Raw genomic sequence first — 25,904 nt, forward strand, 5'->3', positions numbered from 1 at the left:
TCAAATTCGTGACTCTGTAGTAATAAGGATAATATTTATGTAATGTGTAGATAGTTGCAGTGATGTAATAAACTTCCTATTGTTTACTCAACAAAACTCTTCTACTTAGACCAAAAGATAATAATCCTTATTCATACTCAGTGAAGTTAGGCTTGAAGGAACCCACACATGCCACATGGTGATCAGTGGGGTATCCGAAGATTTGGTCTTGGATGTGTGATGATACTATGGCTTTAAGAGTTGGATTTTGTCCTGGTATTTTTTTTGAAGAGAGGTATTAATGCAGAGAAGTAAAAAGCTTGTGAGACATTGTTTTCTTTTTAAAAGTTGGAACAATAGAAGCAGCCTGAATGAGTGGAGTCAAGCTCCCACAGAACCCGGATTTTTAGTTTTAGCTTTCAGCAGTTGTTGCTGGGTCTCAGCAAGTTTTGAAAGCTGCAGTACATCTCTCCCTGTTACGATCTTTTCAAGTTTTCTCTTGATGTTTTTCCTGCTAGAATTGTATGTGAGAGATAACAAAATTCAGATGCTGGAATCCAGTGTAGACAAGCAGGATGCTGGAAGGACATAACAAGCCAGGCAGCACCAGGAGGTGAAGAAGTCGATGTTTCAGGTGTAACCCTTCTTCAGAATTGCATGTGAGACCATCTATTTTATTGACTTTGCCTTTCCCAAGGTTATTTTCATGGGATCTTCCTATACTGGAACAGTTACTTTTTAGTAGTAAAATAATCCATTATTCTGTTAAGTTTTCCAATAAAGTTGTTATTCCAATTTTCTGTTTCTTTCATTCTATTTTAACTATAGTATACAAATAAAGTGTTTTTTGTATCAAATTGCATCCGGAGGTCAATGCCTGGCACTTGCTTTTAAAATAAGTAAAAGTTAGAATCTAGGTTATCTTCTTAATATATTTTGAGGGGGTGTGGTCTAGTCCATAACAGATGCATGCACTCAACATAGTAAACAGCGGTATGCTGACAATTGCGGCCCCTGCTATAACCTATCAAGGAATTAGAACTACCGATATCTCTAAACAATGCCAACTTACGCAAATTAAATTTCAGAACAGAAGAATGCATTTTAGACCTGACAGAAGATGTGCAAGAAAAGGAGAAATTGACAACTCCAAGGCAGAGTTACACTGTGAGATAATGGGCTTTGGATTTAATTTGAATTAAACCAGACAGCCAGTCAGAATAGCATGAATTAAAGCGAAAAAAAATCCGCTGCACAAGAGGGAAAACCTTAAATGGCGTAGCAATCCAGGATATAAGGGCAGGAATGGAAGAAGACAAGCTGAAGTTCTGATTGGGAGTTGTCGCCATAGCACATGGATTCCGATCAGGCATGGCTGGAAAAAACTAACCTAAGAGGGCCATGAGACAAAGACCATAACATTCCAGGAGTACACAGCCAAGGAAATCATTAAAGATGCAACTTAAAGGTTTGGGCAATTTTAAAATTGGTACATGATTCTGACTGGACACAAATTATTTTAAGAGACAAAGAGAATACAGCAGAAATTATAGTGAGGCTATGAAAGATGGGAAAATGTCCACCACAGTCACTGAACATTGGAAAACCCACCATACATCAGCAATGATGGCTCCTTATTGTTCCTTACACATGTTTAAAGAAGAGAAAATAGATAATCAGTCAGAAATTATGGATCATCAATATTAATTTCAGAGATGAACCAACTTTAATACAAAATTGACTATCCTGGAGAAAATAATTCTTGATTAGCTTCTAAACTGGATATGAAGACAAAATTAATAAGAATGATCACTTCTGTATGCAATTGGAAGTATAGCAGATGAGGTTGTTGCTTGGCAAGGAATAAGCATCAGACAAGTTTGCAGTGATACTGAAAGCCAGTGTGAATTATTTCAGCCTCAAAATTAATTAAATTTTTTAAAAGTAAAATTCAACAAATGTCCAAGTAAATCCAGAGATGATTTTATTAATAATATCAACAGGACAGTGGTGAGATATGGCTACACTGATTTAGAGAATTCAGTGAACCATTGTAGGCATTACTGATGAATCATTGTCTGATTTATTACAGTCCAATAAAATGGGGAAAGCCATTTAGCTGACGAGTGACATTGAGGGCCAAACAAAGTTGTTGCGCTGAAAAGAAGATAAAACTTGGCACAGGATATCTGCAGAATCTATTAATTTATTAAGGTAAAAAAATCACTGAAAACATTCCAGCTAAGCCAATGCAATATGTACTTAGAGACCAGACATTAAAACTCCTTGCCTACGTTTTGCGGCAGGACATTCTTACAATCATGAAGGGTGCCCAGTTTTAAAAATAGATGCTCTATGTCGTGATTATGCTGAAATATGGGCTATTAACTTTCGGCTTTTGTGATCTGAGATGTTTATGGACTAAAACAGTTTTAAAACGAAAAATAAAATTTCAATAAACTTAATCAGATGACCACAAGCAAGTTCAGCAAACTAATGTGGAATCAACAAAAGTGTTTGAATTGAAATGATCATTTATCTAAAAACATCAAAATTAATCAACTGATTCCGGCTTCAAGAAACTCATTTGTATTACAAGTTGCACTTGGACATGACAGATTTCCTGTAACTATTCAGCTTGGAAAGATAATGGAGTTGTAATTGGAAATGCACAAAATAACCACATTTCAGTAGCTGCTTGACAGTTTGGATTTGATTTGTTGTTATCATATGTACCGAGATAAAGTGAAAAGTATTGTTTTGCATGGTCTCCAGCCAAATCATATCTTTCATAAGTACATCACAATATTGGAACAGAATGCAGAATATAATCTTATAATTACAGAGAAGGTGCAGAGAAAGATCAACTTTAGTATACAAGAGGTCTGTTCATAAGTCTGACAACAGCAGAAAAGGAGCTGTTCTTAGTTAGTGTTTTCAAACATTCATATCTTCTGCCCAATGGAAGATGGTGGAAGAGAGTATAACCAGGTTGGGAAGGGTCTTTGATTATATTGGTTGCTTTTCTGAGGCAGCAGGAAATATAGACAGAGTCAATGGATGGAGGTCTGCGTCTTGTGATGCTCTGGGCTGCATATACAACTCTCTAATTTCTTGCAGTCTTGCGAAGAGTAGTTGCCATACTAAGCTGTGATGCATGTGGATAGGATGCTTTCTATGATGCACTGAAAACATTTGTAAGAGTCATTGTGGACATGTCAAATTTCCTTAGCCTTCTGTAGAAGTAGAGACATTGGTATGCCTTCTTGACTGTCCAGGTCCATCAACGTGGATGGACCAGGACAGATTGTTGGTGATATTTACTCCTAGGAACTTGAAGCTCTCGACCATCTCCACCTCAGCACCATGGACACTGGGTTATGTCCTCCACTCTGCTTCCTGAAGTCAATGACCAGCTCCTTCGAGTTGCTAGCATTGAGGGAGAGGTTGTTGACTTGACACCATGTCACCAAGCTCTCTATCTGTTGTTGTTTGAAATCTGACCCAATTTGGTGATATCAGCAAATTTGTAAATGGAGTTGGAGCAGAATTTGGCCAGACAGGCGCGAGTGTGCAAGGATTACTGTAAGGGGTTAGGTACACATCCTTGCGGGGTACTAGTGTTGAGGATTATTGTGGAGGAGGCGTTGTCGCCTATATTTACTGATTACGGCCTGTGGGTCAGGAGGTCAAGGATCCAGTTGAAGAGTGGGGAGCAAAGTCCTCGGTCTCGGAGTTGTAGATGGGTTTGGTTGGAATTATGGTGTTGAGATCGGAGCTAGAGTCAATAAGTAGGAGTCTGACCTAAGTCACTTTCAGAGAATATGGAAGCGACACCAAGATGTAGTAAAGCAAAGAAAAAAAATCAAAGATTGAAATGAGATAAGTGAGGCACAACAGTATCTGGCAGAAGATAAATCCAACATTTTTCTTGAGAAATTAGTGACTCAGACCAAACGTTTTGACAGACAGACATTATGTCATTGGATATCTCACAAATTAGACTCAGGAATAAGTGTCATTATATTATCAGATAACAAGTCTTGATTAACAAAACATTGCTTACAGCTGACAGATGATCAACCATATGGTTGAAGGGGCATTGGACTTTATGTCAAAGGTATGCTGTCAGCAATTCTCCAACATTAAACACTAGAAAACGTACATGCTCTTCTGAACCATGAATTATCACTCCTAAGTAGAAGGGCAAATGATCAACCTCAATCTCAATCAAAGGTAGAAGGGTTTATAAGCTCATAATCTCAACATAAAGCAGAATTGCCTGAAATAATTAAGTTGGTCCTTAAAAAAAATTAAATGAGATACAAAGCTGTGACTATAGTGTTTTGACTGCAGTGTTTTCTACTATTATCAGCGTTAAAGAAAGTTCATATAACAAGTAACATAAAAGTTTGGGAATAATTGCAAGCAACAAAGCAGCAATTAAACAGTCTAGGTCATTTGACAGGATGCATAATGATGGAAAGACAAGGGAAGCATCTGCAACTGAACTGACTCAGATTACGATAAAGCACGGTGAACAATGAACTACTCCAAATTGAATTCTACCATTCGGATCTGAAATGACCATAAATGGACAAGTTTAAGAATAATACCTAATCACCTCACCTTCTAAAGAATCCCTAATAACATGACAATATCATACATGCATCACTAGGTAGTACAATTGAATGAGTGAGAAAGTTGGTTCCACCAATAATTGCATCACTGAGGAGAAAGCAGGTCGATCATATTTTCAAGCTGTTGAAGTAACAAGACCACTTACCTCAGCACAGATCAAAGGTGGGTAAAAAAACCAAAATCTGAATAAAGAGACCTTGGAGTGCAGGTTCATAGTTCCTTGAAAGTGGAGTCGCAGGTAGATAGGATAGTGAAGAAGGCATTTTGGTATGCTTTCCTTTATTGGTCAGAGTATTGAGTACAGGAATTGGTACAAGGATTTTGCCAGGGTTGGAGGATTTGAGCTACAGGGAGAGGCTGAACAGGCTGGGGCTGTTTTCCCTGGAGCGTCAGAGGCTGGGGGGTGACCTGATAGAGGTTTACAAAATCATGAGGGGCATGGATACAATAAATAGACAAAGGCTTTTCCCTGGGGTTGGGGAGTCCAGATCTAGAGGGCATAGGTTTAGGGTGAGAGGGGAAAGATATAAAAGAGACCTAAGGGGCACCGTTTTCACACAGAAGGTGGTACGTGTATGGAATGAGTTGCCAGAGGAAGTGGTGGAGGCTGATACAATTGGAACATTTAAAAGGCATTTGAATAGGTACGTGAATAGGAAGGGCTTGGAGGGATATGGACCAGGTGCTGACAGTGGGACTAGATTGGGTTGGGATATCTGGTCAACATGTACGGGTTGGACCGAAGGGTCTGTTTCTGTGCTTTACATCTCTATGACATCCATGACTCTGCTGACACTATTTGAAGATTGGTGTTGAGAACTCCATGGAAAATATCACCAGCAAGGGAAAAGCAATGCACCAAGGTCCAAGATAACGCCAAGAAAAGAATCACCTGGTATACAATATAAATATTCAAAGTTCCCTGCAAAGGCCCTTATGCTTAAGGGAGAACTGAAAACCTAAGATCATCAAGACACTTATCCAAGACAACTACCTTCCACTCCTAACACTCCTCTACGTCCAAAGAGAACTTATTTGGAAGCACAGGCTTCAGGAGTGTGAAGCATAAAGTGGTTTGGGAATCCTAGCTCAGATTCTCATAAGGTTAACATGCAGGTTGAGTTGGCAGTAAGGAAGACAAATGCAATGTCAGCAATCATTTCTCGAGGGCTAGAATACAGGAGCAGAGATGTACTGCTGAGATTTTATAAGGTCAGACCACATTTAGAATATTGTGAGTAGTTTTGGGCTCCATATTTAAGGAAGGATCTGCTGGTCTTAGAGTGGGTCCAGAGGAAGTTCACAAGAAAGATCCTGGGGATGAAGGGATTGTCGTATGAGGAGCGATAGAGAATTCAGGGTCTGTACTAGACTTAGACTTTGAGATGTGGATGTTTATCTTACCTTTTGCTTTTCTTTTATTTCTGCTGTATTTATTTTGATATTCTGATTTTGTATCCAAGGTGGTGCTTGAGAATAGTAACTCTGAACACTTTTCACTGTACTCATATATTTCTATACTTGAGTACATGCGACAATAAAATCTAATCCAATTCTATTTGATGGAGCTTAGAAAGATGAGGAGGGATCTGATTGAAACTTACAGAATAGTTAGAAGCCTGGATAGAGTGACCATGGAGAAGCTGTTTCCAATAATAGGAAAGACTAGGACTAGGCGGTACAGCCTTAGAGTGAAAGGACAACCCTTTAGGACTGGGATGAGAAAAAATTTCTTCAACCAGGGGATGGTTAATCTGTGGAACTTATTGCCGCAGAGAAGACCAAGTCATTGAGTGTATTTAAGACCGAGACAGATAGGTTCTTGATTATTATGATGATCGAGGGTTGCTTGGAGAAGGCTGGAGAATGGGGGTTGAGAAACATATCGTCCATATTTGAATAGTGGAACAGGCTTAGTGGGCTGGATGGCCTTATTCTCCTTCTATATCTTATTGTCTTATGATCTAACAGTGAAGCTTTGATTTGATTGACTTAATTATTGTCACATATACCGAGGTACAGTGAGAAAAGTTGTCTTTATGGGCTTTACAGGCAGATCGTACTATATAAGTGCATCAGGGTAACAGAACAGAGTGTGAGATACAGTGTTACAGCTGCTGAGAAGCTGCAGAGAGAGATCAACATTAATATTAAAGAGGTACATTCAAAAGTCTGATAACTTTCAGTTCATGTCAATCTGTGAGACAGCAGACGCCATGGACATTATTACTGAGACCAGTTTTCATTTCCAGATTTTATTAACTAATTTAGTTGTAAATATCATCATTTACCCCTGTAGTATTTAAATCCATTTAACCAAGGCTTCTGCAGTGGTAACCCAGCAACATAGACACTAGCTTCCTACCCAAACATTAAGCTCTCGGGGCTTTGAAGGAAGAGGAAATATTTGATCAAACCTGTGTGAATGTAGGTCACTATTTTCTGCAGATCGAAAGGAAATTGCATGTGGCAGTAATCCTGGTTTGCAGTTAGCTGCACAAAGAAACTACCCTCCAGGCTCCTGAGGCGATTCTGCAGCTAAAGCCAATAGATTTTGGGGGCCTATATTTCATTGTATTTTACGCTTATCACACACTGTTTTTAAAACCATTTTTTGAATTTTTTTTAAGCTATACTTCAATGGATTCCTTATTTCTTGATTTCCTTTATGCAGGTTATGTTTTTAGTTAAAGTACAATCCCTGAGTCTATAGGCATAGTTACTCTAGCTTTCAGTTCGTTTATATGGGATTATTACCTTTTGATTCTTATAAAGCCAAGTATAATTTTAAATGAAGCACTGAGGAAATCTGCAGCTGGTGGTTTTATCTAAATCATTATTGTTATTGTGTAAACGTATTGTGCACAATGCAGCCTAAAACAACATCACGTTGATATATTGATAAGTGTTCACTGCAGGTCTTGGAAAAGGAAATCTACACTGTGCTTAAAATTGAGTCTGACCAAATGTTTTTACAATTGAAAGATCACTTCAGTTGCTGAGGTGAGAGTGACAGCCCTTGATATCAGGGCCACATTTGACCGAGTGTGGCATCAGGAGCCCTGGCAAAACTGGAATCGATGGACATCAGGGGCAAACAGTGTGCTAGTTGGAGTCATTTCTGGCACAAAGGAGGATGGTTGTGATTGTTGGAAGTCAGTCATCTCAGCTCCAGGACATCTCTGCAGGAGTTCCTCAGGGTAGTGTCCTCAGCTCAACCATTTTCAACTGTTTCATCAATGACCTTCCCTCCATCATAAGGTCAGAAGTGAGGACGTTCACTGATGATTGTACAATGTTCAGCATCATTCATGACTCCTCAGATACTAAAGCAGTTCATATTCAAATGCAACAAAATATGGACAATATCCAGACTTGCGCTGACAAATGAGAAGTAACATTTGCACCACACAAATGCCAGGCAATCAGCATCTCCAATAAGTGACTATTTAATCACCACCCCGTAACATTCAATAGTGCTACAATAGCTGAATCCCCCACTATCAACATCCTGGGGGTTACCACTGACCAGAAACTCAACCAGAGTTGCCATATAAATTCAGTAGCTGCAAGAACAGGTCAGAGGCTTGGAATACTGCAGCAAGTAACTTACCTCCTGACTTCCCAAAGCCTGTACACCATCGACTAGGCATAAGAGGGGTGTGATGGGTGCAGCTCCAACAACACCCAACAAGCTTGACACCACCTAGGACAAAGAAGCCCACTTGATTGGCACCACATCTGCGAGCATCCACTCCCTCCATCACCGATGCTCAGCAGCAACAATGTGTACCTTCTATAAGACGCACTGCAGAAATTCACCAAAGATCCTTATACAGAATCTTCCAAAATCACAACTGCTTTCATCTCGAAGAACAAGGGCAGCAGATACATGGGAACTCCACCACTTGCAAATTCCGCTCCAAGCTACTCACCATCCTGATTTGAAAATGTATCGCTGTCACTGTCACTGGGTCAAAATCCTCTGGAATAGGCATTGAGGGTCAAAATACAGAAAACGAACTGCAGTGGTTCAAGAAAGCAGCTCGTCACCACCTTCTCAAGGGCAACTAGGAACGGGCAATAAATCCTGCCCAACCAGTGACGCCCATGTTCCACGATCAAATTTTTAAAAAAATCCTCACTTTTGAATTCCAGTTCTCCTGAAATAGCAGCAATTCCATGAGCAGTTTGTTTCATTTTGATTGTATGTCAGCTTTTAGTGATATTTGTGAATGGTCTCTTAATTCCCTTTGCTCCTTCATCACTACTGGACTTTAAGAAATATTCCAACTTGTGTTTCTCAGATCTAAATCCAACCTGATATTTCTCATCCTGTTTGCCTACTTCCTTTTGTAATGTCCACAACTATCTAGCTAACTGTGCTACCAAATTTCATGGCCCAAATCTTCCAGTCTTTGCATCATCCACATTAATTCTGGACCCCATGAAGCCTCATGCCACAAGGATGAGCGTGGAAATCTCCTGCTGCTTATCACCTACAGGAGACAAGCAGGAGGCTGGAAGAACACAGCAAGCCAGGCAACATCAGGAGGTGGAGAAGTCGACATTTTGGGTATAACCCTTCTTCAGGACCTACAGCCTTTCTTCAACTGATGAACATCATGAAATAAAATTGAATAATGAATAGTCAATGTTGATTTCAAAAGGAAAAACTTGCATGAATAATTTTTTTGAGAAGCTTACAGAGAGAGTGGGTTTGGAGGTAGCTCAGTTGACAGGACAGCTAACCTCTGGTTCAGAATAATGCCAATAGCACATGGTTTGAGCCTAAGACCATGAGACATAGGAGCAGAAATTGGCCACCCAGCCAATACAATCCACTCCACCCATCAATGAAATCATTGCTGATTTAATAATCCTCAATTTCACTTTCTCCAAAACCCTTCATTCTGTAACTGATTAAAAATCTGTCTATCTCAGTCATGAATACACCGAACTCTTCAAAGTTTTTACCACTTAAATTTTTGATTTAGAGAGGAAAATACCCAATTCTTTAAACATGTTTGGGATGGCAAGGTAAGGGCATGGCTAAAGGCTTGGTTGTATATTTTACACATGTTAGCATGTTATTAAAACTTAATATCATCACACTGATGCACATTTCCCATTCTCTCACCCACCAGATAGAAACTAGAGTGTAACTATTCCATGCACGAAAGTCAGAGCAGGGACCTGGCCACAGCAATGGTATCGGACAGAAACCAGCCTCAACTGCACTCACAATACATCCCTGATTCAAGTACAATAGAGTTCTGCACTTCAGTACTGAACTTCGAATGCACTGACACCTTTCATTGTAATGTTACTGCAAGGACACTTTGGACAAATGGATGGGCACCCAACTTATGGATTGGACCAGGCTGCATCTCAGGTTTCCTTGCTTGCTGTCTTGGCACTTTCTCAATTTGTATCTACCTGGTTGTTAACAGTACCTCTGTCTTGCCCTGCCCATTAACACTCTGAACAGTTAGTTAGCGTTTAAAGACTCAGAGTGCTTCTGATTTGCCTTGCACTTTAGCGCAGGTCCTATAAGGTCACCCCTCAGCCTCTGACACTCCAGGGAAAACAGCCCTAGCCTATTCAACCTCTCCTTATAGCTTAAATCCCCTAACCCTGGCAACATTCTTGTAAATTTTTTCTGAATGCTTTCAAGTTTCACAACATCTTTCCGATAGGAAGGAGACCAGAATTGCATGCAATATTCCAACAGTGGCCTAACCAATGTCCTATACAGTCCCAACTCCTGTACTCAATACTCTGACCAATAAAGGAAAGCATACCAAACACCTTCTTCACTATCCTATCTACCTGCAACTCCATTTTCAAGGAGCTATGAACCTGCATTCTAAGGTCTCTTTGTTCAGCAACACTCCCTAGGACCTTACTATTAATTGTGTAAGTCCTGTTCTGATTTGCTTTCCCATTTATCTAAATTAAACTCCATCTGCCACTTCTCAGCCCTTTGATGAAGATCCCATTATAATCTGAGGTAACCTTCTTCACTGTCCAATATACCTCCAATTTTGGTGTCATCTGCAAACTTACTTAACTATACCTCTTATGCTCCAATTGCACTATCACCTATTGGGCTTCCCATGGGCTACTCCCTGGACAATTACAAAACCAATCCCCTGACCTTGACAGCCCTAAGCTGATATATGACTGTGCCCCAACCCCAAGACTGATAGCAGATTCTGTGTTCAACCTACTGTGTCTTGACTACCTGACTCAATGATTAATTGAGGATTACTCCCCTTCAACTTCACAGTAAATTGGATTAAGAACATGAAGTGTGTTTTCCACATACAAGATACAACAACATGTCCACCCTTTTGACTGCCAACCATGAGAAGCTGCCTGGATTTATGTATAGATCGGAAAAATAGGCAAAGTATTTTTCCTGGGATGAGGGAGTCCAGAACTAGAGAGGCGTAGGTTTAGGGTGAGAGGGGAAAGATATGAAAGAGACCTAAGGGGCAACTTTTTCACGCAGAGGGTGGTACTTGTGTGCCAGAGGAAATGGTGGAGGCAAATACAATTGTAACATTTAAAAGGCATCTGGATGGGTATATGAATAGGAAGAGTTTGGAGGGATATGGGCCAGGTGCTGGATTGGGTTGGGATGTCTGGTCAGCATGGACAAGTTGGACTGAAGGATCTGTTCCTATGCTGTACATCTCTATGACTCTATGACTCTATATATATATTTATAAATGTGAGAATGTACTGACAATGATGTTTCACCCAGTGCATCCTTGGAAGCCACTCTGTCTTTCTTTGTACATTCTGATGAAGTTGTTAAAGGACGATCTCATGGCATCCTTTCCTACTTGAAACTCAGCAGATGCCTGGTGTCCATTAGTCCTCTGAATGCCAGCGAACTGGCATTGTTTTCTTCCTCAATGTCATGTGGAGATGTGGCAGTGATACATTCGCCAGCATGTGCTCTAGATTCTAATCTTGCCAAAATACCCACAGTGGCGTCAGTGTCTGAGCTGGTGGAGGGTGCAGGGCTTGCTGGTGCACTCTGTGAAGGAGGAATACCAGCAAGCCATTTATTAATTGGAAGGTGCAAGTTTAGGTGGGCTAGACGAACAAAAGGATCTCAGAGTACAAATACAGCAATCACTAAAGGTTGCACTACAAGTTAGCAAGCCATTTTTTACAAAGATAAAATTGATAAGAATGTTAACTCAGTATAGAACTTTGATTCAATACACAGTATAGAGTATTCAGATTGCCATATTGTTAAAAGATTAGAGAGGTGTTGGAGAGGGCATGGATAAGATTGATGAGGATTGATACCACAATAGTATGAATGCACACATCATGAAAAAAATTATCAGGCTAGACATCTTTCACCTTGAGAAAGGAGAGTTGAAGAGTGACCAAAAGAGGTCTTTAAAATTATGAAAAATTGGATGGAATGCGCAGAGAGAGTGTCATAGGGGAAGAACACAATAATAGGACATCGATGTAAAACAGTAACCAAGAAACCCATGAGTGAGTTCAGAAAAAACTCTTTACCCAAAAGTCTGAGGAGGATGTGGAACTTGTTACCACAGGGAGTGGTTGAAGTAATTGGGGAATAGACACATTTAAGAGGAAATTGGCAAACATTTGAGGGGGAAGGGAATGGAGGTTTACAATGCTGGATTTATATGGTTCAAGAAAGGAGAAGCTCAACTGGAGTGTTGTCAGTGACATGGACCAGTTTGTTTAATATTGTTGGGCTGAATGGAAGGTTTATGTGCTGTAAAAGGTAAAGTCATCGCAGTACCACCAGGACATAGGCTGGTCTCTCATCAGAGAGAGATGAGAGATGGTGGTCTAATCTGAGGGTCATCATGATTCAGCTAAGGAGAGAGGTTGGGAAGGCGAGTCCTTCATGGTAACCTCATCCAGTGCAGGAAATGTGTACTGTATATTTTATGTAAAGCTATGTAACTGCTGAACAGCGCAAACAGCACATATTGGTAAAGCTAAGCAATTTCATAACTGATGGATCAGAACGAAGTTTTGCAGTTTGGTCCACAAACATGCCCATCTTCAATGGTGGTGGAGCCCAGCATGTGAGGGAAGTCATTCCCAGTACAAAGGAAATGGTTATCATTATTAAAGACCAATTAACTCAGCCCCAAAATGTCATTGTCAGATTCTTTAGTGTTATGTCTTAGGCCCAACCACAATAAGTTGCTTCATCAATGAGATTTCCTCCACTATAAGGTTAGAAAATGGGACCTTCACTGATGATTGCACAATGTTCAGTCCCATTCACAAATCCTCAGATAATGATGTAGTCGGTACCTGGGGATCTGGACAATGATCAGGCTTGGGCTGATAAGTGGAAAGTAACATCTTTGTCTCACCATTACTAGGCAATAACCACCAAGCTGCAGAAGAGAGTTCATTTCCCCTTGCCTTTCCAGAGAATTACTGTTCCTGAATTCCTCCATCATCAATATCCTACTAAGGTAAGAAACTCAACTAGACCACATGAATACAGTAGTTACAGGAACTGGTCAGAAGCTAGGAATCCATTAATTCACATTCTGAACCCAAAGTCACAGGTCAAGGAGTGTGATGGAATACCTTCCCTGGCCATATGCAGTTTTAATAACACAACTACAAATCAAAGCAGCTTGTCTGATTTGCACCTTAAACATTGAATTGGTGCACCATAGCAGCAGCAGCAGCAGCAGGATGTACCATCTCCAGAGTGCACTGCAGCAACTTACCAAGGATTCTTCCCCAGCGCTTCCCAAATCCACGACCTAAACCATCTGGAAAAAGGATAGCAAATGCATGAGGTCACCACTGATTGTCATTTCTGTTCTAAATCACACAACAAAATAGAATGTAAAACAAAAAGTAGAACAACATTTAAAATGTATTATTGACCCTTCATTGTTACTGGGTCAAAGTCCTGGAACTCACTCTATCAACATGGTGAGTGTCATTATACCACACACAAGCAGCAGGTCAATAAGGCCACTTAAGGGCAGCTAGAGATGGACAATAAACCAGTTCTTGCTAATAATACTCCCATCAAATTAAAGTTTGATCATTGGCTATGAAGTACAGTGGAGCTTTGTGAGAAGTTAGATTCCTGTCTGAATCATTCTATCTTCCCTGGCTTTCACTCTTATTGCCTCTCCAAGAAGGTTTTCTGCTGTGCAGCATGAAATAAAACCTGCTTCCTTGCCTGTGTCACCCGAGGTGAACCCTTGGTAGTCGGATCAGAAGTTGGCATTGACGGACAGATCTTCGGATTGATTAAATATTTCATCCTCCTCCGGGAGAGGTCATCTGGATACAGGGATTAAATTAAAATGGGGGCAAGTTAGGAACCAGACATTAAATATATTGTAGATCTAACAAATGGAATCCCTTCCAGATGAGTGGGTGGATAGGAGCCAGACATCAGAGAAAGTCCTAGATGACATAGGTATCTTCAATAACAGAGCAGATGTAAAATGACCCGAAAGTGTTTGGAAGCATTTTAAATTTGGATCGCATTGACTGTGCCAGCAGAAGTTGCTTCTGATTTATTTGTGTAAACTTGTCTAGCATTTAAATCATTTATTCTTTAATGTCATCAACTGTGACATTAGGCCTGGGAATGTACTGCTGTTGTACAGCGACTGTATCTACTGTTTACTGTAGTTTTACTGTACAAGTTCAGACATGCTAGATTGGCAGAGATTCAGTAATGGTCCCTCAGCTATGATATGAACAGATTAAGTATGCAAGCATGATAAATGATACATTTTTATGTTTTGTGGAAAATATTGCAACAGAATTAAAGCGCATTTGGACAAGACTTTGTAAGTTAAAAAATCTGTAATCCATTTCCTGTTTGCTGCAACAATAAGGTAACTACTTACTGGAACATAGGTCCTTTCCAACCTCAGCAATAAATACCAACGTGTATACGTAAATGATCTGGGAACGACTGAAATAATTTCCACACTCCTGCTGCTCTTAACTATACAAAGAAAATATGGTCACATCAGGCCTAAAGTGTTAACTCTTACCATACTATTGCCTTACACGCCTTTACTATCTCCTGATTTACTTCCTTGCCCACATTTTGACTACTGCTGGGAAGCCTGAATATAACTCCCATCAGGGTCCTTCTTTCTTTGTGGCTTCTCAACTCTGTACAAGATGGCTAGAATACAACAGCAGAGATCTACTGCTGAAGCTGTATAAGGCTCTGGTCAGACTACATTTGAAATATTGTGATCGGTTTTGAGCCCTATATCTAAGGAAGGATGTGTTGGTCTTGGAGGGCGTCCAGAGAAGGTTTACAAGAATGATCCCAGGATGGAGGGATTCCTATATGAAGATGAGGACTCTGAGTCTGTACTTGGTGGAGTTGAGAAGGATGAGGGGGATCTCACTGAAGCTTACAGAATACTGAGAGGCCTGGATAGCGTGGACATGGAGAAGATGTCTCCACTAGTTGGACAGTCTAGGACCCGAAGGTCTAGAACTGAGATGAGGAGGAATTTCCTCAGGGAGAGAGTGGTGAATCTGTGGAATGCATTCCTGCAGAAGGCTGTGAAGTTATTGAGTGTATTTAAGACAGAGATAGATGGGTTCTTGATTACGGGAAGGAAGCAGGAACATGTGATGGAGGAACATATCAGCCATGATTGAATACTGAAGCAGTCTTGATGGGCTAATTCTGCCACTATCTCTTAGGATCTGATGGTCTAAAGGAGTAGCTTATATTTACTCTGATCACAGTCAATGTAATCCAACTGGGAGGGGCAACTGTATGTTTTAAATCCTTTTTCAAGTTTATGTTTTAACAATAAAGCTGTTGAATTTATAACCAAATGATGAGTGTTGTAATTCTCTACCTTTCACGTGTTGCACATATGATAAATGCACATTGAGGGTTCACTCGTCAATCTTCCGGCCTTCATTCAGAAGCTAAAGCACAACTTTCAGAACCAGGTTTTAGATAAAAGAAAAAACAAATCAAAAATCTGAGTGCAAACTCAATTTCCTCCAATTATTTAACATTAATTTTCCCTCTGCTTACTTTTTATAAAAGTTGCTCCCAGCATCCTGAAGGAACAGTGGGAACCAAGTTCAAGGTTTTAATGATAGTTCTTAAAGGGAAAATAAAGGTTGATATAACACTGGTCAGAAAGGAAAAGTGCCATTGAAGGGACAGTACAGGAACAAAATCAGAGTGCTTAGATTGTGTTTAAATGTACATTTTTACAGTGTGGTGTTATATCACTGTGAATAATATTGAGTATGCAAAATTATGGAGTGATCCAGTTGGGATATATACAATCTTGAAAAGATTTAAGTATCATAGAATTGCTGCAGTGTGGAAGCAGGACATTCAGCCCAACAAATCCACACTGAACATCCCACCCAGACCCTCCCTTCTGCCTTATCCATGTAACCCTACATTTGGCTAATCTACCTAACCTGCACATCCCTGGACACTATCGGCAGGTGAGCATGACCAACGCATCTAACCTGCACACCTTTGGACTGTGGGAGGAAACTCACACAGACACAGTGAGAATATGTGAGTAACACGCAGACAGTGGCCTATGGGTGGAATCAAACCCAGGAGCTGTGAGGCAGCAGTGCTAATCACTGACTGATTGTGCCACCCCAAAGCAGAGTCAGAATGATCATTTTTTTGGAAGAGAAATTAAGGATAAGATGACAACATCTTAAAATTACTAAATAATTTAGGTGGGAAATCAAAAATGATTTATCTTCCAAACAGAGTATTAGAAATCTGGATTTCTCTTCCCTAACAGCTCAAAGCATGACTTGGAGAAACCTATGTGGGGGAGCTCACAGTAAGGGAGCAGTTAAGGAGCTAGTTTTAAAATGTAACCTTACTGTTCTTTTCTTGTAAATCTACAATAGTGAGTAGAGTTCTGTCTTTTTGATTATATGTTTTTATTAATTCTTAATTAAATCTTAAAAATATTTTTAAAAGACACAGATACTAAGTTAGCCTGGAGCAGTGCTTTATAGAGCAGTACGACAGAGCTATTTTCTGGGTCTGTAGATTGTTGAGGTACAAAAATGGCCATTAGTAGAATGACGTGCTCTTCCTGTTGGATGTGGGAGATTAGGGAGAGTTTCCATGTTACTGACAATTATGTCTACAGGAAGTGTGTCGAATCGCATGGATCAATCGGAGCAGCAGATAGAGCCAATGAGGAATTTACAGAGCTAGGGGAGCTACAGATGCAATTGGAAGGATAGAAAGGGGATCAAGAGAGGAGGGGGGGCGAGTGGCATTTCTGATTAGTGATAACGTTCTGGCTTCAAAAATAGACCTTTTCCTGGGAATAGGTCCAGGGAATTTATTTGGGTGAGATGGATGGTGAGATTGCTGGAGGCAGGTAAAGCACAGATACAGTCAGGTCATTGGATAACCTCCGTGAAAGGTAGGAGAGGGAGGCAGGTAGTGTAGGAGTCTCAGTGACTAGATTAGAGTGGTACTGGAAAAGCACAGCAGGTCAGGCAGCATCCGAGGAGCAGGAAAATTGACGTTTCGGGCAAAAGCCCTTCATCAGGAATAGAGGCAGGAAGCCTGCAGGGTGGAGAGATAAATGAGAGGAGGGCGGGGGTGGGGAGAAAGTAGCATAGAATACAACAGGTGAATGGGAGTGGGGATGGAGGTGATAGGTCAGAGGGGAGGGTGGGGGAAGGTAGCAAAGAGTACAATGGGTGAATGGGGTGGGGATGAAGGTGATAGGTCAGAGAGGAGGGTGGAGTGGATAGGTGGAAGGGAAGATAGGGCAGGAGGACAGGTCATGGGGATGATGCTGAGCTGGAAGGTTGGGGCTGAGGTGAGGTGGGGGAAGGGGAAATGAGGAAACTGGTGAAGTCCACATTGATGTCCTGGGGGTTGAAGTGTTCCGAGGCGGAAGATGAGGCATTCTTCCTCCAGGCATTGGGTGGTGAGGGAGCAGTGGTGGAGGAGGCCCAGTGACTATCCTCATCTCAAACAAGTATGCTGTTTTGGAAACTGTGGGCAGTGATGGACTATCAGGGGAATGTGTTATGTAGTCTGTACTATACCTTTAAGAGAGAGTGAAATCAGGCAAGGACTGACTGGAAGCATAGAGTGTGCTGAAAATTTAAAAATGTAACATTTATTTGTGAAACAAATACCTAGAGCTGCATTGCCATGGTCCCTAACAAATTTGAATTTGGCCAATCAGTTTAAATTATGCCCCAAGATACCAAAATCCAATTGAATTAGAATTTTAAGGTTTTGATGACATCAAACCAATGAGACAGTTCAATGTTTTGGGGTATATATTGGGTATTTTGAACAGCATAGAGCAGCCAAGCACCAACAGACTGCCAGCAGAATAGCTCTCTGAAAGGTACCTGTCCATAAGAAAGTTGTACAGCAGAAGACCGAAGAAAAGACAATCCAGGAAAATCTACAGGAGGAGAATCGACACAGCTGGCTGGTTTGAAACGTGACTTTTTTGTAAATCTTAATCAGGACTTTTAATTGGACCAGTATTGTAGAGTGGGTGGTAAAAGATAGATTTAAGAGGAAGGAGTTGTAAATAGTTGTTGTCTAATATTCTCTTTTGAACTTAAAGAATACAATTGTTTTTTTTTTCTTTTAATAGTGTTATTTGAGATAGTTCTTTGCCACCCGAAATTTAACAGATTATGGCGCAAGGTGTGTGTCTTTTCTGTGTGTCTGATTTAAATTAGTCGAGGGGTTTACCCCGTGTCGTAACAAATATGGCACAAACAGCCGGATTTCTGATACCGAGACCGGCTCTAATGTAATGAGGGGTACGTCCGGTTCCAAGTATTCGATTGTGATAGGGGACTGTCTAGACAGAGGCACAGACAGACATTTCTGCGGCTGACAGTGAGAAATCAGAATGGTGTGTTGCCTCCCTGGAGCCAGGATCAATGATATCTCAGAGAGGGAATATTCTCAAAGGGGAGTGGGACCAGCAGGAGGTCGTTGTATACATTGGAACTAGCGACATATGAATGGAAAAGGATGAGGTTCTGAAAGGAGAATATAGGTAGTTAGGTAGGAATTTAAAAAGGAGATCCTAGAGGGTAGTAATATCTGAATTACTCCCAGTGCTACAAGCTAGTGAGGGTAGGAATAGGAGGATAGAGCAGATGAATGTGTGGCTGAGGAGCTGGTATAGGGGAGAAGGGTTCACATTTTTGGATCACTGGGATGTCTTCTGGTGTAGAAGTAACTTGTATAAGAAGGATGTAATGCATCTGAATTGAAAGGGGACTAATATACTGGCAGAGAGAGCAGCTTACTAATAAGGTGAGAGGTTGGCACCCAGGAAGATTGTGAGAAAAGAGATCAATCTGAGACAGGTACAGTTTGGAAAAAAAAGCAAGTCAGGACAGGCAGGAATAAAACAGAGAATGAGGTAGGACTGATAAATTAAACTGCATTTATGTCAATGCAAGGGGCATAACAGGGAAGGCAGATGAACTCAGGGCATGGTTGGGAACATGGGACTTGGATATCATAGCAATTACAGAAACATGACTCAGGGATGGACAGGACTGGCAGCTTATTGTTCCAGGATACTAATGCTATAGGAAGGACAGAAAGGGGATCAAGAGAGGAGGGGGAGTCATGCTTTTGATTAGGAATAACATTAAGGCTGTGCTTAGGAAGGATGTTCTTGGGAATAGGTTCAGGGAATTTATTTGGGTGGAACTGAGAAATAAGAAAGAGGTAATCACATTATTAGGTCTGTACTTTAGACCCTCCAACGATCAGTGGGAAATTGAAAAACAAATTTGTAAGGAGATGTCAGTTATGTCTAAGAATAATAGAGTGGTTATAGTAGGGGTTTTTAACTTTCCAAACATAGATTGGGACTACTGCAGTGTTAAGGGTTTAGATGGAGAGGAGTTTGTTAAGTGTGTACAAGAAAATTTTCTGATTTAATATGTGGATGTACCTACTAGAGGAGGTGCAAAACCTGACCTACTCTTGGGAAATAAGGCAGGGCAGTTGACTGAGGTGTCGGTGGAGGAGCACTTTGGGACCAGCGACCATAATTCGATTCATTTTAAAATAGGGATGGAAAAGAATAGACCAGATCTAAAAGTTAAATTTCTAAATTGGAGAAATTTTGACAGTAATACGCAAGGACTTTCAAAAGTTGATTGGTGAGGGGGATGTTCGCAGGTAAAGGGACAGCTGGAAAATGGGAAGCCTTCAGAAATGAGATAATGGGTGTCCAGAGACAGTACATTCCTGTTGGGGTGAAAGGAAAGGCTGGCAGATGGAGGGAATGCTAGATGACTAAAGAAATTGAGATTTTGGTTAAGAACAAGAAGGAAGCATATATCAGGCATAGATAGGATAGATCGAGTGAATCCCGAGAAGAGTATAAAGGCAGTAGGAGTATACTTAAGAGGGAAATCAGGAGGGCAAACAGGGGACATGAGATAGCTTTGGCAAATAGGGTTAAGGAGAATCCAGAGGGTTTTTACAAATACATTAAGGACAAAAGAGTAATAAGAGAGAGACTAGGGGTCTGCAAAGATCAGTAAGGCGGCCTTTGTGTTGAGCCACAGGAGATGGGGGAGATACTAAACAAGCATCTCCCATCAGTGTTTACTGTGGAGAAGGATATGGCAGATAATGAATATGGGGAAATAAGTAGCAACGTCTTGAAAAATGTCCATATTACAGAGGAGGTGGTGCTGGATGTCTTAAAATGCATAAAGATGGATAAATCCCCAGGCCCAGATCAGGTGTACCTGAGAACTCTGTGGGAAGCTCAGGAAGTGATTGCTGGGCCTCTTGCTGAGATATTTGTATCATTGATATTACAGGTGAGGTGCTGGAAGACTGGAGGTTGGCTCACGTGGTGCCACTATTTAAGAAAGGTGGTAAGGAAAATCCAGGAAATTGTAGACCAGTGAGCTTGACATTGATGGTGGGCAAGTTTTTAGAGGGAACCTAAGGGACAGGATTTACATGTATTTGGAAGGCAAGGACTAATTTAGGATAGTCAATGTGGCTTTGTTTATGGGAAATTGTGTCTGACTAACTTGAGTCTTTTGAAGAAGTAACAAAGAGGATTGATGAAGGCAGAACTATGAACATGATCTATATAGATGAAAGCAAGGTGTTCGACAAGGTATCCCATGGGAAACTGGTTAGCAAGGTTAGATCTCATGGAATACAGGGAGAACTAGCCATTTGGATACAGAACTGGCTGAAAGGTAGAAGACAGAGGGTGGTGGTAGAGGGGTTGCTTTTCAGACTGGAGGCCTGTGACCAGTGGTGTGCCACAAGGATCAGTGCTGGGTCCGATGCTTTTCATCAATTATATAAATGATCTGACTGTGAACATAGGAGGTATAGTTAGTAAGTTTGAATATGACACCAAAACTGGAGGTCTAATGGACAGTGGTTAGCTCAGAGTACAACAGGATCTTGATCGGATGAGCCAATGGGCTGAGGAGTGGCAGGTGGAGTTTAATTTAGATAAATGTGAGGTGCCTTATTTTGGAAAGGCAAATCAGGGCAGGACTTATACACTTAATGGTAAGGTCCTAGGAAGTGTTGCTGAACAAAGAGACCTTGGAGTGCAGGTTCATAGTTTCTTGAAGGTGGAGTTGCAGATAGATAGGATAGTGAAGGCATCATTAGGAATGCTTTCCTTTATTAGTCAGAGCATTGAGTATTGGAATTGGGAGGTCATATTATGACTGTACTGGACATTGGGTCGGCCATTATTGGAGTACTGCTTGCAATTATGGTCTCCCTGCTTTTGGAAGGATATTGTGAAACTTGGAAGCATTAAGAAAAGATTTACAAGGATGTTGCCAGGATTGGAGGGTTTGAGCTATAGGGAGAGGCTGAACAGGCTGGGGCTGTTTTCCCTGGAGCACTGAAGGCTGAGGGGTGGCCTTATAGAGGTTTATAAAATCATGAGGGACATAGATAGAGGGAATAGACAAGGTCTTTTCCCTGGGATGGGTAAAATTAAATTGAAGACGTAGGTTTAAGGTGAGAGGGGAAAGATTTAAAATGCACCTAAGGGGCAATGTTTTCATGCAGAGGGTGGTGCGTGTATAGAATGAGCCACCAGAAGAAGTAGTGGATTCTGGTTGAACTACACCATTTAAAAGGCATCTGAATGGGTATATGAACAGAAAGGGTTTCGAGGGATATGGGCCAAATGCTGGCAAATGCAACTAGATTTATTTAGGATATCTGGTTGGCATGGACAGGTTATACTGAAGGGTTTGTTTCTGTGTTGATATCTTTTCAATAATTGTAGTTGTAATATTGGGCTGAGTTTCTGACCACTGTTACTTGTGGTTGAGCTCCTTTCTGAGCTGCAAGGGTATCAGTTAGCTGAGTTGGCTGGACAGTTTGTTTGTAAATGCTGAATTTGGCCAAAAGCATGGGATAAATTCCTACATTAGCTGAAGGTACCATGAAAATTCCACTTTTTTAAACTTGCCCCTCGCCTCAGGCATGGTGATTCTCAATTTAAACCACCACCTATCATCTCTCTCTCTCTCTATGGTCCAGTAGGTTTATGGCAACTTTACCTTTTCCTTGCTTAGTCTAAGGGTCTATCCAACTACCATTGGCAAAGGATAGATTACAGGTGAGTCTTAACAAGAAGAGGAACTTCTCTGGCATAAGAAGGGGCAGTTTATTGAATTGAAGAAAAGGATACAAGTGACATTGGCTAATTTGACATAATTGCTTCAGTCAATGAGGAGCCAGAGATGAAATACTGCCTCCATTGGGACTTTGTGCCATATAGCCTGATTCTTCACCTAAACTCTATGTGCTGTCATTAGATTAGGAGGACCTTAATGAACTTTGTCAATAACTCTTTTAGACTATGATAGAGATGGGGATATTTTTTCCTCCCAATCTTTGGAACTGTCTTCTTGGAAAGGCAGTTGAAGCAAAATCTTGGAAAATTTTTAAAAGGAAGTCAATAATAAGCAATGGGTTGAAAGGCAGGAACATGGATAAATCAGATCATCTGCAATCATATTGAATGGTGGAGCAGGGTTGAGGCCTGCTCCTGCTCTTAATACAGACATTTTTTTATACATACATATACACACACACACACACACATATATATAAACATGCATACATGCATCTATATGTATTATATATATAAAGACACACAGTTCTTTACTGGTACAACAGCAGGAAGACGTGTTGAACTAAGGTAGCTGAATGGAGTTTGTTTGTAATTGTCTCTTTAATCTTTCATGGGATGTGGGTTTCACAGTTAAGGTCAACATTTCTTGCCCATTCACCCCCAATTGCCTTTGAAATGAGTGATTTGCTTCGTCATTTTCAGAGATAATTCAGAGTTGACCACATTGCTGTGGATTTGGAGTCACATTAGGTCTTCCTTGTAAAAGATGAACCAGATGGAATTTTACAGTGATGATTCATAGCCAAACTCAGGCTAGATTTCTATTCCAGATTTCCTATTCATTGACTGTCAATTCATCAGCTGCTGTGGTGAGGTTTGAATGCATGACCTTCAAGCATTAACCCAAGTCAATGGTTGACTAATCCTGTACCTTTGGGGGAAAGTGAGGACTGCAGATGCTGGAGATCCGAGCTGAAAAATGTGTTGCTGGAAAAGCGCAGCAGGTTAGGCAGCATCCAAGGAGCAGGAGAATCGACGTTTCGGGCATAAGCCCTTCTTCAGGAATCCCGAAACGTCGATTCTCCTGCTCCTTGGATGCTGCCTAACCTGCTGCGCTTTTCCAGCAACACATTTTTCAGCTCTAATCCTGCACCATTGCCACATTCTGTTGATAGAGAATTTCAGAGCAGGTCCAAAGAGCTGCCTTTCCTACTTCCATTTTTGTATTCCCACACAATGATGATACATCTGACAGTTATTTGATTTGGCCTCTGCTGACACAGGAGCATAGGAACATGTGTAGTCCATTCAGTGTTGAGCCTGTTCCACCATTCAGTGAGATCATGGCTGATGTGTGGCCTAACTCCATATACTTGCCTTTGGGCTTTATCCCAATACCTTTGCTTAACAAAACAAATCCATCTCAGATTTAAAACTAACAACCGATCCAGCATCCACTGCCATTTGTGGAAGAGAGTTACAAATATCTACCAGCCTTTGTGTCTGATCCTTGCACTCGCTATTACTGAGACCACTCTATCTGAATCTCTGCATCATCAGATGTATTTGCTCACCTCACCTCAAACACTCATCCATGCCTTTGTTACCTTGAAACTTGAACAATACGGTAGAGGCTGAGCTCCCTCCTTGCACTCTCAATGTGCTTCAGATTATCCAAACCTGCTGCTCACATCCTAACTTACATCTCACCCATTACTCCTTGCCCATTGGCCAGTACGAGTCTCAATCTAGTATCGAGTCAATTCTTATCCAAATCTCTTCATGTCTCTCCTTATCTTCAAATCCTATGATTCTCCAAAATCTTTCTAATGCTCCAATTCTGGCCTTTCATGTTTCCCTGATTTTAATCGCACAACTCATGGTTATCAGTTGACGTGTTCTAAGCTCTGTATAAATTTTCTTTTATACTAAGATTTGGATCAGTTGACCTGTGTTGGTAATTGCTCACCTATTTATCCAGACTAAGGCCCTAGTGACAGAGCTCTAAAGAGGGCAACAATAAAAAAAAACAGAAATAAGGAAGAGCAGGAAAATTGACTGCAGATTTGCTTTAGGATCTGGCTGTCACTTGTGCTGAGACAAAAGCCCATGTTAAACTGTAATAAAAGAAAATTTGAGTTGGAACAGCTTCAGTTCATTTGAGGAGTATTGGCAATTATGGCAACAGTAAAACTTGTAACCATGGTGGGCATAGACATCAAAACAATCTTACCAAAGCTTTACATACTTTAAATGTTTCAGCTTGATTCATTTAATATAGACGTGTCTTGAAGTTATTCCTTATTAAAGCTATTATTGTAATAAAAATTATACTGTTTTACTCAGTGGGTACATTGTAACAGAGCTAAAAGTTGGAAAGCAATGATTCTTTGTGTATTGAAGCTGATCTCCAGCTGTTAGAGTGAATAGTTTCCACATATACAAAGTTGTACAGAGTTTGCTTTCATTCTTCAAGTCATCTGTCCTGAAAGAATACATAGGGCATTACCATTTCCACACTTTACAACCAGCAGATTACCAATGTTTACAATTCATGCAAGAGACTACTTAACTGTGATATTAGGGGAAATGCTTGGCTCTTGAAGGACTCACTGGACATTGTGTTTGAGCAGAGTATGACAACTTCGAAGGAACGTTGAGGCACCTCAGAATTGTTAGCACAATTCACTAAGACAGCAATGTTCATTAGTGCAAATGATTCATTCCTTCTTGCTTACTTTTCAGAATTTGTCTCTTTGCATTATAATTTCATGATATGGGAATGAATGAACAACCATGATTAATAGTTTTTGCACAACAAGACTGCTATGTAGAGAGGGTAAGGTGCCAGGATTGGGTGGACGCAAGGTCATTTTAACTGTGAGGACCTAAGAGGAAAAGGTTTGTAGGGTAAAGGAAGGAAGGTGTGTTGTTAGGTTGAGTCTTGGAGGCTTAGGATGTGGGTTAATTAAATCTGGCCAAGTGACAGCCACGTTGTGCCTATAATTGTGGAATTGCTCAGAGTTGTTGCCCAACTATTTGGAGCTTTGCATTTCTCAACTGTAATCTCCCAGTCAACTATCCTCCTGAATATTTTTACTTAAATAGGCTAACCATGTAAAACAGATCAAGAGTATAAATTAAACTGTGCATGGTATGATCTAAAACAGATCGGTTTATAAACAATCAACCAAAGGTCCATATTTTCCACTGAATAAGCAATTATTTCCATCATTATGAAGATAATGAACAGCATTAATGCAGCAAAGTGGAGAATTAGGGATTGTCCAGATGATTGGAGCACTAATTCTGCAGTAGGGTTTTGTCAAATGTGATTAGACGTACTCCTAAAGGCTTCATCACATGATTTACCCCTAATCTCTCAGCATTAGTTGGCCAATACATCCATATGACACACTGCTTTCCTAGACCAACTGGAAAGCAAAAAGACTCATGATCCAATTGCGTGATGCTTGATTGACAGCCAGACATCTTTTTCTTCCATTTTCATTGCTTTCCTATCTGGCTAAGAGATGTGTGCTAAGGAAATGAGCAAGAAGATCCATTTTAATGCCCTTGTAATCTTTC

This window comes from Chiloscyllium punctatum, chromosome 1 (genome assembly GCF_047496795.1).
Source record: "Chiloscyllium punctatum isolate Juve2018m chromosome 1, sChiPun1.3, whole genome shotgun sequence".
NCBI classification, from domain to species: Eukaryota; Metazoa; Chordata; class Chondrichthyes; order Orectolobiformes; family Hemiscylliidae; genus Chiloscyllium; species Chiloscyllium punctatum.